This window comes from Pseudophryne corroboree, chromosome 5, assembly GCF_028390025.1.
Source record: "Pseudophryne corroboree isolate aPseCor3 chromosome 5, aPseCor3.hap2, whole genome shotgun sequence".
Lineage (NCBI taxonomy): Eukaryota > Metazoa > Chordata > Amphibia > Anura > Myobatrachidae > Pseudophryne > Pseudophryne corroboree.
The window spans coordinates 649,311,684-649,329,464 of record NC_086448.1 but is presented as its reverse complement, the minus strand read 5'-3'; the positions used below and the strand labels follow the sequence as shown (position 1 = coordinate 649,329,464).

The 17,781-nt window shown below is 46.5% G+C and overlaps 1 long non-coding RNA gene across 1 annotated transcript; it reads left to right on the top strand.

Annotated features, from left to right (window-relative positions):
* The first annotated feature begins 6,137 nt into the window (after positions 1–6,137).
* LOC134929289 (uncharacterized) lies at positions 6,138–6,776 on the top strand. Its single transcript, XR_010178446.1, has 2 exons — positions 6,138–6,340; positions 6,650–6,776. It is a non-coding gene; the product is annotated as an uncharacterized LOC134929289 (long non-coding RNA).
* Positions 6,777–17,781: the final 11,005 nt, after the last annotated feature.

The window sequence follows — 17,781 nt, the reverse complement described above, 5'->3', positions numbered from 1 at the left end:
GGACTTAAGGGAGAGAAGCAGACCTACTTCCAGTGAGTTAAAGGCTCTGCTTCTTGGCTACAGGACACCATTAGCTCCTGAGGGTTTGATCACTAGGTACGCCTAGGGGCTCATTCCCAGATCCGGCCGTCACCCCCCTTGCAGAGCCATAAGTCAGAAGACAGGTGAGTAGAGGAAGACAGAAGACTGCCATGCTTCCACACTCAGCGGCACTACAGGGTGCAGGGCGGGGGGGCGCACTGGGCAGCATATACACCTCTAAAAAAGTGACTGGCAAGAGGGGACAAGGTGCCAAGCCACTGTCCTAACCCCCGCCAGTATAAAGATTGTGGAAAATAGCGGGGTTGAAGCGCGCATTTATGGGGGCGGGGCTTAGTCCTCACAGCTCACATCAGCGCCATTTTCTCTTCACAGAAGCTGCAGAGACGCTGGTCCTTCCTCACACTGCTGTACAAGTAACGGTGCAAAACGGGGGGGGGGGGGGGGGGCACAGTGATTTTTGGTGTAATATAAGTTATTATAAAAGCGCTGCAGGTCTGGGACATTCTGTAACTGTTTTAGAACCGGGTTTAAGCGCTGGGTTGTGAGCTGGCAAACTTCCTCTGTGTCTCTCTGACAGGCTTTATTGTGGGTCTGTCCCCTATATGCCCAGTGTGTTTGTGGGTGTTTTGTGCACGTGTGTCGGCATGTCTGAGGCTGAGTGCTCTTCCCAGGAGGAGACTGTATTGGGCACACAAACGGCTGTGGGGGTGACCCTGTCGGCACCACCGACTCCTGATTGGGTAAATGTGTTGAATGCTTTAAATGCTAATGTGGCTCTTATTACTAAGAGATTAGATAAATCTGAATCTCAGAACCAGGCATGGAGGAAATCTGTTGAGGATGTTATTACAAGTTTAAACCCCCTCGTGGTCACAAAAACGTTTGTTTGCCCAGTCGGCAGACACGGATACCGTCACGGACACAGACTCCAGTGTCTATTAGAGTGATGTCAGATTAGATCCAAAATTGGCAGAGAGCATTCAGTACATGATTGTGGCGATAAAAGACGTATTACATATCTCTGAAGACCCTGCTGTCCCAGATAAAAGGGTCTGTATGTACAAGAGAAAGAAACCTGAGGTAACGTTTCCTCCCTCTCATGAACTGAACACTCTTTTTGAAAAGCTTTGGGAGAATCCAGACAAAAAGTTTCAAATTCCAGCGGCGTATCCGTTTCCCTCAGGGGATAGAGAAAAGTGGGAGTCACCACCCATGGTGGACAAGGCTCTATCCCGGTTGTCAAAAAAAGTGGCTCTCCCGTCTCCTGACACGGCAGCCCTTAAGGATCCTGCGGATCGTGGACAGGAAACTACGTTAAAATCCATTTGTCGCCATAGGTACACTGCTCAGACCAACAATTGCATCTGCGTGGGTGAGTAGTGCTATCGTGAAGTGGGCAGATAACTTGTCATCTGTTATAGATACCCTAGATAGGAATAGCATCCTCTTAAGGCTGGGTTATATCAGGGATGCTGCGGCCTACCTAAAGGAAGCGGCAAGAGATATAGGCCTTTTGGGATCAAAGGCCAATGCCATGGCAGTGTCGGCAAGGCGAGCTTTGTGGATTCATCAATGGAATGCTGACTCCAAGAAAAATATGGAATCTCTACCATTATAAAGGTGGTGTTTTGTTTGGTGACTGTCTCGCTGATTTGGTATCTACGGCTACCGCGGGTAAGTCATGATTTTTACCTTATGTTCCTCCACAACAAAAGAAAACACACCACTATCGGATGCAGTCCTTTCGGCCCAATAAATACAGAAAGGGCCGAGGTTCCTCCTTCCTTGCTACTAGAGGGAAGGGAAAAGGTAAAAGATCACCGGCAGTGGCAGGTTCCCAGGAGCAGAAGTCCTCCCCGGTTTCTGCCAAATCCAGCGCATGACGCTGGGGCTCCTTTACAGGGGTCCGCACGGGGAAGGGGGGGGGCACGTCTCAAACTCGTCAGTCAGTTCTGGGTTCGCTCGGACCTAGACCCATGGGTATTAGAAATAGTGTTCCAGGGGTACAAATTGGAGTTTCAAGACGTTTCCCCTCGACAATTTTTCAAATCGGCCTTGCCAGTTTCTCTGCCGGACAGGGAGGTAGTATGCGACGCAATACAAAAGTTGTGTCAAAATCAGGTCATTATCGAGGTTCCCCCATCACAACAGTAAGAATGCCAAATTGATTTCTCACAAATTTAAAATGCCCGCACTAATGTATATTGTAAATGCCTGCATCTCTTATTACCATATCCCATGAATGTGCGCTATACATCGCAAAACACTGCATCCCATAAGAGAAAACAATACACCCACACATTATCTGAGTTCCAAAGCTCATTGATGTATATATTTGTTATTAAAAGGATATGGATTCAATATATATTACAAAGTACAGTATACCTATAGTTACATGGTTACACTCACACAGTAAGCAGTTAATACATACAATTACATACAGTTACAGGCCAGAGATACAATTACCATTCCCTCCAATGCATCTTATGTCTCCCTCTCTCTGTAAATAAATACAGGAACTGAACTGCCAGCAAGTCCATCATCGTCTCAGACCTTACAGCCACTAACTTCCTGTGTGGTCAATGTTATCTAGTTTCTGGGGGAGGGATTCTCTCTCATTTATGATGAGTCACTAGTTTCTTTGTATATGCTGAACAGGTTCAGCCTTGGGGACGTCCAAAGGGCTGGCCTGAGTTTCCTGTCCACTACCTGTTTGGTCTATGTATTGTTCTAATAAAAGTGATTTTAGCTTTTATACATGTAATCATAATTATCCGCTGCAATGTCCCACAACTTCACAACAAGCATCAAATGAATCTACACATCAATCTGGTTGCTTCAATAGTAAACATGACCGGTCTATCTGGTTTCGTTCAAATAATACACATACATGACGCCACTCCATCATATACAATTCTAAATCATCATGATGTCTGGCGCTTGATATTATTATAATGATGTACTGTATGAGAAGTGTCGAATCCATCTCTGTGGCATGTCCGTGTAAATGCGTGTGTTACCATATATTGCTGTGCTCGCTGCGCGCATTTGCAAGTATAGCGACTTATATGTGTGTAGTCTGTATGTTCTCTTTATGTAATATTTTTTTTGACTTCGACAACGGGGAGAAGGCTTTTATTCGAGCCTGTTCGTGGTCCCGAAGCCGGACGGCTCGGTCAGACCAATTCTGAACCTAAAATCCCTCCATTTCTACCTAAGAAGATTCAAATTCAAGATGGAGTCTCTCTGAGCAGTAATCTCCAGTCTGGAGGAAGGGGATTTTATGGTGTCGGTGGACATAAAGGACGCCTGCTTACATGTCCCCATATATCCTCCGCATCAAGCTTATCTGAGGATTGCAATTCAGGATTGTCATTACCAATTTCAGACATTGCCGTTTGGTCTATCCACGGCTCCGAGAGTTTTCACCAAGGTAATGGCAGAAATGATGGTTCTCCTGCACAAGCAGGGAGTCACAATTATGCCGTACTTGGACGATGATCTGATAAAGGCGAGATCCAGGGACCAACTGGTCCAGAACATTTCACTCTCCATGACAGTTCTGCAACATCATGGTTGGCTCCTAAACTTGCCAAAATCGCAGTTGACTCCGACGAAGCGGCTGTCGTTTTTTTGGGAATGGTTCTGGACACAGAATTACAGAGGGTTTTCCTTCCAGTGGAAAAGGCTCTGGAAATTCAGAGTCGGGTCAAACAAATTCTAAAACCAGAATCTCACTCCTGTGGTGGCTGCACAGCTCTCACCTCCTAGAGGGGCGCAGGTTCGGGATCCAGGACTGGATCCTAGTAACCACGGATGCGAGTCTCTGAGGCTGGGGAGCAGTCACGCAGGGGGAAAACTTCCAGGAAAGATGGTCAAGCCAGGAAACTTGTCTACACATAAACGTTCTGGAGTTAAGGGCCATTTACAATGGCCTTCTTCAAGCGGAACATCATCTTCGAAATCTGCCCGTACTGATCCAGTCGGACATTTATAACTGCAGTAGCGTACGTAAACCACCAGGGCGGAACAAATAGCAGAGCGGCGATGGCAGAGACAACAAAGATTCTCCGCTGGGCGGAAAGACATACAAGCGCGTTCCAGATCTTCATTCCAGGAGTGGACAACTGGGAAGCAGACTTCCTCAGCAGACACGATCTCCATCCAGGAGAGTGGGGTCTTCAAGAAGTCTTCACAGAAGTGACGAGTCTATGGGTAACTCCTCAAATAGACATGATGGTGTCTCGTCTCAACAAGAAGCTTCTGAAATATTGTTCCTTTCCCTAGTGACACCGTGGGTTTTTCAGTCGGTGTATGTATTCCCTCCACTTCCTCTCATTCCGAAAGTTCTAAAGATCATAAGAAGAGCAAAGGTTCAGGCGATCCTCATTGTTCCAGACTGGCCAAGGAGGGCTTGGTATCCAGATCTTCAGGAATTACTCATAGGAGATCCCTGGCCTCTTCCTCTACTCGAGGGCCTGTTACAACAGGGGCCGTGCGTATACCAAGACTTACCGCGGCTACGTTTGACGGCATGGCGGTTGAACGCCAAATCCTAGCCCAAAAGGGTATTCCCAGTGAGGTCATTCCCACACTACTTCAGGCTAGAAAAGGAGTAACGTCTAAACATTAGCACCGTATTTTGAGAAAATATATGTCTTGGTGTGAATCCAAGAAGGCTACTATGGAAGCATTTCAGTTAGGACGTTTTTCTTCATTTTCTGCAAGCAGGTGTGGATGCGGGCCTAAAGTTGGGCTAAATTAAGGTACAGATTTCAGCCTGATCGGTTTTCTTTCAGAAACCCTTGGCCTCCCTTCCAGAATTTCAGACTTTCGTGAAAGGTGGGTTGCACATCCAACCTCCCTTTGTGCCCCCAATGGCACCATGGGATTTTTAACATGGTGTTGCAGTTCCTTCAATCACATTGGTTTGAGCCTTTACAGAAGGTGGAGTTGAAATTTGTCACTTGGAAAGTGGTCATGCTGTTGGCCTTGGCATCCGCGAGGCGGGTGTCTGAGTTAGCGCCTTTGTCTCGCTCACAAGAGCCCTTATTTGATATTTCATGTAGATAGAGCAGAACGGCTCAAATTAAGAAAACAGAGGCTCTGTTTGTCCTGTATGCTCCCAACAAAATTGGGGCTCCTGCTACCAAGCAGACTATTGCACGCTGGCTCTGTAATACAATCCAGCATGCTCATTCTACGGCTGGATTGCCGTTGCCAAAATCGGTGAAAGCCCATTCTACCAGAAAGGTGGGCTCATCCTGGGCGGCTGCCCGGGGTCCTCGGCATTACGACTCTGCTGAGCAGCTACTTGGTCGGGTCCAAACACTTGCAAAATTTTACAAGTTTGATACCCTGGCCGATGAGGACCTCATGTTTGGTCAATGTGTGCTGCAGAGTCATCCGCACTCTCCCGCCCGTTCTAGAGCTTTGGTATAAACCCCATGGTTCTTATGGTATCCCCAGCATCCTCTAGGAGGTATGAGAAAATAGGATTTTGATACCTACCGGTAAATACTTTTCTCTTAGTCCGTAGAGGATGCTGGGCGCCCGTCCCTGTGCGGTTTGTATCTGCAGTTATTAGTTCTGGTTACACTCAGATTGGATTGCGTTATAGTCAGCCTGTTGCTGACATTGTTCAGGCCGTTGCCTTGTATTATGTTGAATGCCAAGTTGTATGGCGTGCTTGAGGTGTGAGCTGGTATGAATCTCACCTTAGTTTAACAATAAAATCCTTTCCTCAAAATGTCCGTCTCCCTGGGCACAGACTCCCTGGAGTCTGGAGGAGGGGCATAGAAGGAGGAGCCAGTTCACACCCTTTCAAAGTCTTAAAGTGCCCATGTCTCCTGCGGATCCAGTCTATACCCCATGGTTCTTATGGTATCCCCAGCATCCTCTACGGACTAAGAAAAAAGTATTTACCGGTAGGTATCAAAATCCTATATTTTTTTCTGCTTCCATTAGTTTTTTTTCTTCTTCTTTGTATTGTTTCAATTTAATGTGCTCCTCCCACCCCCGACCGGGTACTACCAAGGAGCTAGGTCTAGACATACATGCGCGGGCATGTAGGAGTGTGGTAACTGATGAAAGCTCCTTGTGGTTACATACAGTATATGATGGGCCAAAGATCAAATCTGATACCATTTTTTTATTTAGAAAACCCCTTTGATGGAAAGTTGTGTAAATTATTCATTCACTTCTGTGTTGCTTGACTAGTATATATTAATTTTTTTTTAATTCTTCATAGGGATGGTTGATAGTCGTGAACAGCGTTGTTGGTGTTGTGCTTACAAAGGTGAGTAATGCCATGTTTCACTATACACACACTTACACAAACTTTGTCCTGCCTGGACTTGGGGAACCACACAGTCCAGCAAAACCCATTGCTGGATTGTGTGGTTCCACAAGTGCAGGCGTGGCAAAGTGCAGAATACAGACACCACGACTCTTCCACTTTGGCCCGCCTGCCCTTGGGGAACCACACAGTCCAGCAAAACCCATTGCTGGACTGTCTGGTTCCACAAATGTTCTTGGAAAAGGAATGTGAACGTGACATCATTACAGTGCCCTTTACTTAAGTATGATTTTCTATTTTTTTCAACAGATATCTACACAAGAACAAGGAATGTATGAAGAACAAACACTATTTTTTTTTTTATTACAATTTATTTTTTCAGAACAATAGAAAATACAACGGTTTAATTTTCTTTAATAAAATTTTCAATTTACAAGTTTTGTGTTTTTCCTTTAAATTATAGTAAATGAAATAAACAATAGGGAATTTCAGGAATGCGGTGGTATTGAAGGTCTTGTGGTATGCTGTCCATGGTAGAGGGGGGTACTGTAGTGTCACTTTACATCCGGAGAGGGTACTTTTAACTTTGGGAGGGCTACTCCGTAAGACCTGTGGAAGAGAAAAAAGGATTAAGTTCGAGGTATTTGGAAGTGTGTCATCCCTCCTGGAAAAGAACAGGTACCAGCAACATTGCACAAAAAAACAGGTTACACCAGGCATTGTCCAAACTGCGGCCCTCCAGCTGTTGAGAAACTACACATACTAGCATGCCCTGACACAGCTTTAGCATTCTCTGACAGCAAAACTGTGTCGGGGCATGATGTGATATGCAGTTTCACAACAGCTGGAGGGCCGCAGTTTGGACATGCCTGGGTTACTCCGACAAGAGGGAGTTTTGGCCAATACATCTCACCTGAAGGGTGTCTTTGTAACATGGCGGTGGGGCAGGTCCACATCACAAGTAGGCCGTCCATGGTATAGCTGGGGTACTGTAGTTTCACTTTACATCCGGAGAGGGTACTTTTAACTTTGGGAGGGATACTCCGTAGGACCTGTGGAAGAGATAAGATTACTTTCACGGTATTTGGAAGTGTCATCCTTCCTGGAAAAGAACAGGTACCAGCAACACTGCACATACACACAGGTTACACCGACAAGAGGGAGTTTTGGCCAATACATCTCACCTGAAGGGTGTCTTTGTAACATGGCGGTGGGGCAGGTCCACATCACAAGTAGGCCGTCCATGGTATAGCTGGGGTACTGTAGTTTCACTTTACATCTGGAGAGGGTACTTTTAACTTTGGGAGGGATACTCCGTAGGACCTGTGGAAGAGATAAGATTACTTTCACGGTATTTGGAAGTGTCATCCTTCCTGGAAAAGAACAGGTACCAGCAACACTGCACATACACACAGGTTACACCGACAAGAGGGAGTTTTGGCCAATACATCTCGCCTGAAGGGTGTCTTTGGAACATGGCGGTAGGGCAGGTCCACATCACAAGTAGGCTGTCCATGGTAGAGGGGGGTAAACTGGCAGAAGAACTGCGACAACCCATCAACAGGATGCAACTTGTGGATAACAGGATATCAACAGGACAACTCTGTAATAAAAAACATCAATTTAATTAAAAATGACACTGATTTTACATGAAAATACAAATATTCCAAGTATACTCACAGGCTGAGTAAAAATACATCTCGATCAAAATTCTTCAAGCTTCATCTCCTTCGTCCATACCCACCGGTGGAGCAGAACGGTTCCCGTTGCGGATAGCCTTGCGATGAAGAGTCACCGGCAAACGGTTTTCGACACATATGTTGTGTAGAATACAACATGCATTTACTATGCCGCAAACGTTCGACGGGGAGTATAAAAGAGCACCACCGGAAGAGTCTAAACATAAAAAAAAAATACAACTTTCCTAACAGCCAGCCACCCGGCATATTTCCTGTCTCAAAATCCTGAAACAGCGATGACTGGTTTAGGATGAAGGAGTTGTGAGATGACCCAGGAAATCCCACAAAAAGGTTGGTAAATTTCATATCTGCATTACAGACCGCCTGAATATTCATGGAATGGAAGCGTTTTGAGTTCGGAAAAATGTTTTCGGAATTCCGTGGCGGCCTGATGTGCACGTGACTACAGTCAATCGCGCCGAGAACGTTGGGAAATTTAAATTTGTTGTGAAAGCCTAATTTGATCTCACGCCATCCGCTGTTCAGATCTAGAAATTTGATGAACTGGGTCGTTAATTTGCGGAACGCCTTAATGACCTGGGTTATACAGCGCGACAGTGTCGGCTGTGAAAAACCGCACGTTTGAGACAAAGTAGGCTGGAATGTGCCGGACGCCACAAAATTTAATGTAGCCAGCAGTTTCTGGAAACCACTGACTGTGTGATTGGTCCGTGCCCAAGGATCCAGGTCTGGCTCCAACAGATCGTACAGCGAATATATTTCGCAAGCCGATAAGCGATTAATTTTGTATCACCTCGAACTCTCAGAGATCCTTCCAGTACACACCTAGTGGAAATGATGCACGCACTGACTCACCCAATGCAGACATTTGCTGACCACGATCCTGAAGTTCCACAGCCTGTTCATCCTCAACACTTGCCACCAGCATGAACATCACAATCTGGTCAGAAAAAGGCTCCATTATTGTAGTCTGTGTTAAAAAATAGGATATATATGTTTAAAAACGCGGATTGTCCTAAAAAAATTATTCCACAAGAGAGCTGACTGTAATGGCTGCTCGTCTTCCTGAAGTCTCAAACACATGAGTGACTTAGGAGGAGTGGCTTTGGAGAAGTGTAACCTGGGTAAAACTGTGGAATCATGGGTACATTTCTTCCCTCAGCCGAGTACAGGAAAAAATATTCTTGGGAAAAATCTAAATATAGTAATGTGGGTCATAAATACAAAAAAACAAGTAGATAATTATTTCAAATATAAATAGATATGCTATTAGAAATCAAAAAAGCATCAAAAAATAAAAGTATTTAAGATTTCTTGTTGGCTAACGCCAGAAAACTTGGCACAATGAAACTGACTAAAGTAATGTCGAAAAGCACTGATACCGATTCTACATTGCATATACTTTTGTCGAAATGCCGCCTTTTTAACATTACAGACATTCGACTGTCGAATAGTCAAAAGTCGAAACTGAACCAACAGGTTTTTTGACTAAGTGCCGTATTGAATTGTCTAATCTGATTTGACATGTTTTTTTGACGAAAAAGACCTGTTTTTCGACAAATAAAGAGATTCAACATCAATTGAATATACCCCCAAGCCTTTGTGTGAGGAGCTTTCTATTGAGCTCACTCCACCAGCTCCAGGTTCTGACAGAGGACACCGGCGCCATATTCCCTGCCTCATCTACCCATTATCGGACTCAACAGTGGGCTTCACTAAAAGGCTCTTCTGATGCTGATCCCAACAAGTGACTTACTTTTCCAAATTTGGCACCTAACCCTGGCACTTGCTACCTTGTGGCAGGTATGTACCACCTTCTGGCAACGAGTTATTGATTTCCAATTTTGGCTATTTAATTAGGGTGTGGTTCATTAGGCCAACATGAGTTAGGTTGACATACATTGGGTCAACCACGTTTGGTCGACATGAGGTTGTTTTTTTTTCTTCGATAAGTGACGGGGAACCCCAATTAGTGCACTGTGACCCATCGCATGGCAAGCGAGCTTTAGGCACAGTGCCTTGCTGCGCTCGGTACAGGTTACTGTTCCCAATTGTAGTCCACGTGGATCATTAAGTATGAAAAAGGTCAAAATGTTTAAATTGTGGAACTCATGTCGACCTAACTCATGTCAACCTAATGACTGCCATCTATTTAATTACTCCTCTATGCCCACCTCTAAATGCAAGTAATAGCTTCGCAAACATCTTACGAATGCAGCTACTAAGGTGGTGATCCCAGTTCATTAAAGATCCTTATCGTTTGCTTCTGTTAAGGAATAGTTGTGGGGCATTCACCAAAACATGGATATGGAGGACATCACCATGGGTTACACTGGGTACACACCTGAAAGGTTTATCCTTTGACAACCCATCGCGCCAAACAAGCAACGGACTTGGTTAGCTATACACATTTGCCAATCAGCTGCTCTCCATGCCTGGGTGGACATCACAAATACCTGGGCATTTATATTTGTCTGCCCAGTTGTGATGGCACTGTCTGCAACATCTGCTAGATAGATTGTCTCTGCTGGTGCAGCAAGGTTAACCTGATATGATTGTAAATTACGTTGTTTACATATAGTCTGTGCTCACACACATGCACTTTATTGTTTACAGCTATATTGCATAGTGTGTACCCAACATTAGACAGGTATCCTGACGTAAAACTGGATATAATTCAAGTATTCCTCAATAGACCCTGGTTTGGATACAGACACTCAGGGTGGAGTTTATTTGTGGGTGAAGGGGGCAAACTGCTGTTGCTGGGGTGTTTAAACGCCAGCCCAACTTGCACCCTTTGCCTAGCAGATTTGTACCCATCTTAGCTTAAAAGTGCTAGCTACCCTGCAGGGCAACCCCCAGTGAGCCCACCCCCTCTAGCCGTTAGGTACCAGACTGAGCACTTGAATTATATATATATATATATATATATATATATATATATATATTATATATATATTTTTTTTTTTTTTATTTTTTTTTTACACACTTTATAATATATACTTATACTAGTTACCACCCCATCAAAATGATGGCACAACATAACCATCATTTCTGTGACAACAGCTGTGCACGCCCGAACAGAGCATCAATTGCATTTGTCTGTCGGGTACCATCTAGTGGCCGCCGGTGGGCATATCTCTTCAATTCCTCATATAGAGGTAAGGAGCAGTGTTAGCCTTTTATTACATAGAGAGTGTGTCTGTGTATGTATGTATGTATGTATGTATGTATATGTATGTATGTATGTATGTATGTATATGAATTCACCCTGCTGCAGCACTCGAAAGAAAAACAATGAGGCAGGTCTCCTGGTGTATGTATATGTGTGTGTGTAATGCCATACTCTGTAATAGTTAGCCAATCCTCTGTGGAGGCTAACCATGCCTCTAACTGTAGGCACTTATCACTGCAATCCATTGGTGGGCACCCAAGGTATGCATCGTGAGTCCACCTAAGGAAAGAAAAGCAGAACCAAAAATAAATATTTTATTACATAGCCACTATCTCTGCTGACAGGACACTGAGTTCCTGAGGGTGCTGATCGTTAGCTGCTCCAGGCGACCGCTCACTCCCGCAGCATGCCGCCACCCCATTACAGAGTCAGAAGACTTTGGTGGTGAGTGAGTCACCGCCCCTCCTGGTAAGCGGGGAGCTGGTGTGAAGATGGCGGCAACAGGGTAGGGAGCGCAGTACTAACTGCAATCCGGTGCTCAGCGGTACATAGTGCGGCGCTGTGAGGGGCGCCCTGAGCCAGCGCCTATACCCTACACTGGCCAGCAAGCCTGTCAGGATCCCTGGATTGCTGCCAGCAGAAATCCTCAGACCAGTATAATAAAATGAAGAGCGGGAAGCAGCGCCATGTTCGAGGGGTGAAGTTCCTGTACACAGACACTGACAGGGAGAGCTGTCCCTCCAAGCAACTCCAGCTATCCTGTGCGGTACCAGGGGGTTGTAGAAAGGGAGGGGGGAGGCTGTTTAAAAATCTGTGTAGTCTATTAAGGTACACAGACAGTGCTGTTCGTTTTGTTAGTTCTACCTCAGAAAGCGCAATCTCTGTGGCATACTTGGGGTGGAAACTGTGTCTGACATTTCCCTGTGTGTGGTTAATATCTCACATAGCCGTGTGTAGGGATCCATTCCATGTACACAGGATTGTAATGCTTTGTCTCAGATCCCTTTTGTTGAGCCTGAGTGTTTAACTTCTATCAAAGGAATGATCTCTCAGATCTCTACTAGGGTAGCTAATACTGCGACTGAAACTCTGGTATTAAAGAACTCTATAGCAGTTTGGTCAGGCTCTGTCCTTATTCCTGTAAAATCCCCTAGCATGTTCCCACAGAAACGTGCATTTGCCCAAATTATGCAAGATGACAGATACCGATTCTGATACTGCAGACGGTGATGGGGATGTGCTGAGGGGGGCGGCATCATTTGCTAAGGGCGTGCAACTCATGATTGAGGCCATTAGAGATGTGTTAAACATTAATGACACGCCACCTGAGCAGGTTGAGGAGGCTTACTTCACTGACAATAAAAAAGCCTTGCTAACCTTCCCTGCGTCTAAAGAATGAAATGCTATATTTTGCAAAAATCCTGGGAAAACCCAGAGAAAAAATTCCAGATCCTAAAAAGGGTTCTGGTTGCTTTTCCCTTCCCTGAGAAGGAAAGGAAAAAATGGGAAAACCCTCCCATTGTTGACACATCTGTCTCCAGACTGTCTAAAAAGGTGGTTTCACCTGTCCCTGGATCTACCGTGTTAAAAGAACCGGCTGATCGTAATATTGACACTACACTCAAATTCATTTACACTGCTTCAGGAGTGGCGTTAAGGCCCACTATTGGCACATTACTAGAGGATTTGGATACAATGGATAGAAGTGACATTTAATTTTTTTACGCAACATACAGGATTCGGCAGGGTTCATGGTGGAATCCATGAAGGACCTGGGTTCGCTGACTGCACGGATATCTTCCATGTCGGTCTCAACCCGCAGGGGACTCTGGCTACGCCAATGGTTTGCAGACGAGGAATCCAGTAGAAGTGTTGAGAACCTACCCTACACAGGTCAAGCTCTTATTGGGGAAGCATTGGATGCGTGGATTTCCACGGCAACCGCGGGTAAGTTACCTTTCCTTCCCTCTGCTACGCCTTCTACGTAGAAACCATTATCTTCACCTGTGTCACAGTCCTTTTCGGACCGCTAAGGCAAAAAAGTCCAAGCCTCCTACCACTTTCTTTAGAGGTGGTCGTGCAAAATCCAAAAAGCCTGCACCCGCAGGATCCCAGGACCAGACACCTGCTTCTGGTTCCTCAAAATCCTCAGCATGATGGTGGACCGCACAGCCTGGAGGACGGGTTGGTGGGTGCGAGACTCGGACATTTCAGAAACGTCTGGGTGTTGTCAGGCCTGGATCCCTGGGCACAGGATGTTGTGTCCCGGGGTGCAGGCTGGAGTTTCAAGAACTCCCGCCTCACTGATTCTTCAAATCAGGCTTGCCAGCTTTGCTGACACATGGCTATTCTGCAGGAACTCATCCTAAAATTGGAAAAGTCACAGGTCATTGTCCCAGTTCCACCTCATATGCAAAACATGGGTTATTATTCAAACCTTTTCGTGGTTCTGAAACTGGATGGTTCGGTCAGACCAATTTTGAACTTGAAATCGTTGAACCCTTACCTGAGGGTGTTCAAAATTAAAATGGAGTCTCTCAGAGCAGTGATTTCAGGTCTGGAGGAGGGAGAGTTTCTAGTATCCCTGGATATCAAGGATGCGTACCTCCACATTCCGATTTGGCTGCCGCACCAGGCTTATCTCAGATTTGCACTGTTGGACAGTCACTATCAATTTCAGGCACTGCCATTTGGCCTCTCCACAGCACCGAGGGTGTTCACCAAGGTGATGGCCGAAATGATGGTTCTCCTCCGCAGACAGTAGGTGAACACAATCCCATATGTGGACGATCTGCTGATAAAAGCATCGTCCAGGGAGATGTTGTTGCAGTCCTTTGTTCTCATGACTCATCTGCTCAGGGAACACGGTTGGATCCTGAATCTTCCAAAATCACATTTGGAGCCGACCAGGAGGTTGTCTGTCTTTTCTGGGAATGATCCTCGACACGGAAGTGCAGAGGGTGTTTCTGTCAGAGGAGAAAGCGTTGGTGATTCAAACAATGGTCCGGGATGTCCTGAAGCCAGCCCGGGTATCGGTTCATCAGTGCATTCGCCTTCTGGGGAAGATGGTGGCCTCTTACAAGGCTCTACAGTATGGAAGGTTTCATGCTCTGTCCTTCCCACTGGATCTCCTGAACAAGTGGTCGGGATCTCATCTACACATGTACCAGAGAATACGTCTGTCGCCGAAAGCAAGAATTTCACTCCGCTGGTGGCTGCAACTGCCTCACCTTCTGGAGGGCCGCAGGTTCGGGATTCAGGACTGGATCCTTCTAACCACGGATGCAAGTCTCCGGGGCTGGGGCACAGTCACTCAGGGGGAAACCTTCCAAGGAAGGTGGTCAAGCCTGGAATCCAGCCTTCCAAAAAACATTCTGGAACTAAGCCGTCTGCACTTGAATGGCTCGATCTCTCAGAAGATGGGCCGCTTGGAGAAGACCGTTGTAGTCGAACAATGTAACGACGGTGGCTTACATAAACCGACGGGGCGGAACGAAGAGCAGAGCTGCAATGTCAGAGGTAACAAGAATCATCCTCTTGGCAGAAAAACACACGTTGGTGCTGTCAGCAATCTTCATTCCGGGAGTATATAACTGGGAAGCGGACTTCCTCAGCAGACACAATCTCCATCCAGGAGAGTGGGGCTTCCATCCGGGGGGGTTCAAGGAGGTGACAGTTTTTTGGGGGTTACCTCAAATAGACATGATGGCCTGTCATCTCAACAAGACATTTCGGAGGTATTGTTCCAGGTCAGAGGACCCGCAAGCCATGGCAGTGGGCGCCCTAGTGTCGCCGTGGGTGTTCCAGTCGGTGTACGTGTTTCCTCCACTTCCACTCATTCCAAGGGTTCTAAAACTCATAAGAAGAACAAGAGTCCTCATTGCTCCGGACTGGCCAAGGAGGGCTTACTGCGGCTATGTTTGACGGCATGGAGGTTGAACGCAAGATATTAGCTCGGAAGGGCATTCCAAACAAGGTTATTCCTACCCCGATCAGGCTGGGAAAGGAGTAACGTCTAAACATTTACCATTGTATTTGGAAAAATTATGTATCTTGGTGTGAGTCCAAGAAGTTTCCTACGGTTGAGTTTCAACTGGGACGGTTTCTCCTCTTCCTGCAAGCAGGTGTGGATATGGGCCTGAGGTTGGGATCCGTAAAGGTCCAGATATCTGCCCTATCCATTTTCTTCCAGAAACAATTGGCTTCCCTCCCTGAGGTTCAGACTTTCTTGAAAGGGGTTCTGCACATCCAGCCTCCCTTTGTGCTGCCTACGGCGCCCTGGGATCTTAACGTGGTGTTACAGTTCTTCCAATCGGATTGGTTTGAACCTCTACAGGAGGTTGAGGTCAAGTTTCTCACGTGGAAGGCTGTCACTTTGTTGGCCTTTGCATCTGCTAGACGTGTGTCGGAGTTGGGGGCTTTGTCTTGTAAGAGCCACTTCCATGAAGATAGAGCTGAGCTCCGGACATATCCGCAGTTCTTTCCAAAGGTTGTATCGGCATTTCATATCAACCAACTTATTGTGGTGCCAGTTGTTACTGACTCCTCAGTTTCATCAAAGTCCTTGGATGTTGTAAGGGCTCTGAAAATCTATGTGAAGAGGACTGGTCGTCACAGAAAATCGGACTGTTTGTCCTGTATGATCCCAAGAAACTTAGGTGTCCTGCTTCTAAGCATGCTGGATCAGGTTCACTATCCGGCATGCATATTCTACGGCAGGATTGCCGTGTCCTACGTCTGTTAAGGCCCACTCTACTCGTAAGGTGCGTTCTTCCTGGGCGGGTCGGCTTTACAGCTTTGCCGAGTGGCTACTTGGTCTGGGTCGAACACGTTTGCAAAGTTCTACAAGTTCGATACTTTGGCCTCTGAGGACCTGAAGTTTGGTCAGTCAGTTCTGCAGGAGCCTCCATGCTCTCCCTCCCATTCTGGGAGCTTTGGTAAATCCCCATGGTACTAATGTGAACCCCAACATCCTCTAGGACGTAAGAGAAAATAGAATTTTAATTACCTACCAGTAAATCCTTTTCTCGTAGTCCGTAGAGGATGCTGGATGCCCGCCCAGCGCTTCGTGATCCTGCAGTGGTTACTTAGTTCAGTACTGCTTAGTTCTTGGTTAATTACTGTTTTGTTACTTGGTTAAGTAATATTATTCAGCCGTTGCTGATGTTATAAGCTGGTTAGCTTGGTTTGCCTTGTATGTGTGAGCTGGTGTGAATCTCGCCACTATCTGTAAAATCCTTCTCTCGAAGTTGTCCGTCTTCTCGGGCACAGTTTCTAGACTGAGTCTGGTAGGAGGGGCATAGAGGGAGGAGCCAGCCCACACTCTCAAACTCTTAAAGTGCCAGTGGCTCCTAGTGGACCCGTTTATACCCCATGGTACTAATGTGGACCCCAGTATCCTCTACGGATTATGAGAAAAGGACTTCCCGGTAGGTAATTTAAAATCCTATTATTATTTCTGTTGATTCTTATGTACAAAGCACATATGAAAATAAATAAGAATTGATTACAAAGGACTTCTGGTGGGTGGGCCATCCAGCATGGCTGCATCTTAATTTAGCTCTGTGCAGCTGCCTGAACATCTACCATCCCTGTTGCTTCCCTATCCTAGTGGCTTACTTTGGGGATATTTGCCCGCTGGAGACTGCAGGAATTCGGAGGATACCTTTAATACGTATGGGGCTCAAGTTTCCACTGGAGTCTGGCCATCACTCATAGAGGCCTGTATGACCACCTCGTGGTGAGGCGCGAACTGACAAAGATCGTTTGGCGTTATTGCTGTCTCCCCTCATTTCTTCCCAGGTGACACCCTTTCCAGATAAATACCCCAAACAGGGCTTACCACAGCCGTCGGGACTGTCTGTTGCTCCTTCTCGGGAAGCTGCCCTGGACTGCGCTGAGGAGTGAACGGTCTCTCCATTAGTCCACCCCTCGGGAGGCGAACACTGCGGATCGGGGAGTGCAGGGAGCGAAAAGGCTGCCGACAGAGTGTATAGACACCAGCGAGAGAGGGAGAGTGGGTGCTTCCGGGCGTGGACTGTGTAGCACCGTGCTGAGACCCTGATCAGTGCAGGGACGGAGATTGCACTGGATTGTCAGCTTGTGTGAGCAGGAGGTGCAGAAGAAGCCTACTCACCCCAGTGCCCTGCTTACTGTTGTGACCGCTGTCGGGAAGGTTGTTAATGGAGGGCTCCGGCATGTGCTGCTTCTGAGGTCCGCGGTGGTTCCCCCTAGGCTGCCCGCTGTTGCTTCTGGCTGCTGCACACTGAGGTGCACTGCAGTTGATTCCCAGCTCCACATGCAGTGTCTGCTGAGTGGTGCTCTCAGTGCCAACTTGGTTGGGGGCTGCTCTCTGATGACCGGACTCTCCACTGCATGTGCTAACACTCTGTGTGCACTATTCCATCCCTAGGTGTTAACCTTGTTCGTTTTCCTGTCCCTTTTCTACTAATGTCCACTCTAATAATCATTCTCCTTTTCTTTTTTCCAATACCCTCCTATTGTGTTATCCCTACCCCCCCTGCTGCCCTTTGCTCCTTCCCATTACATGCCTCTTCCTCCCCTCC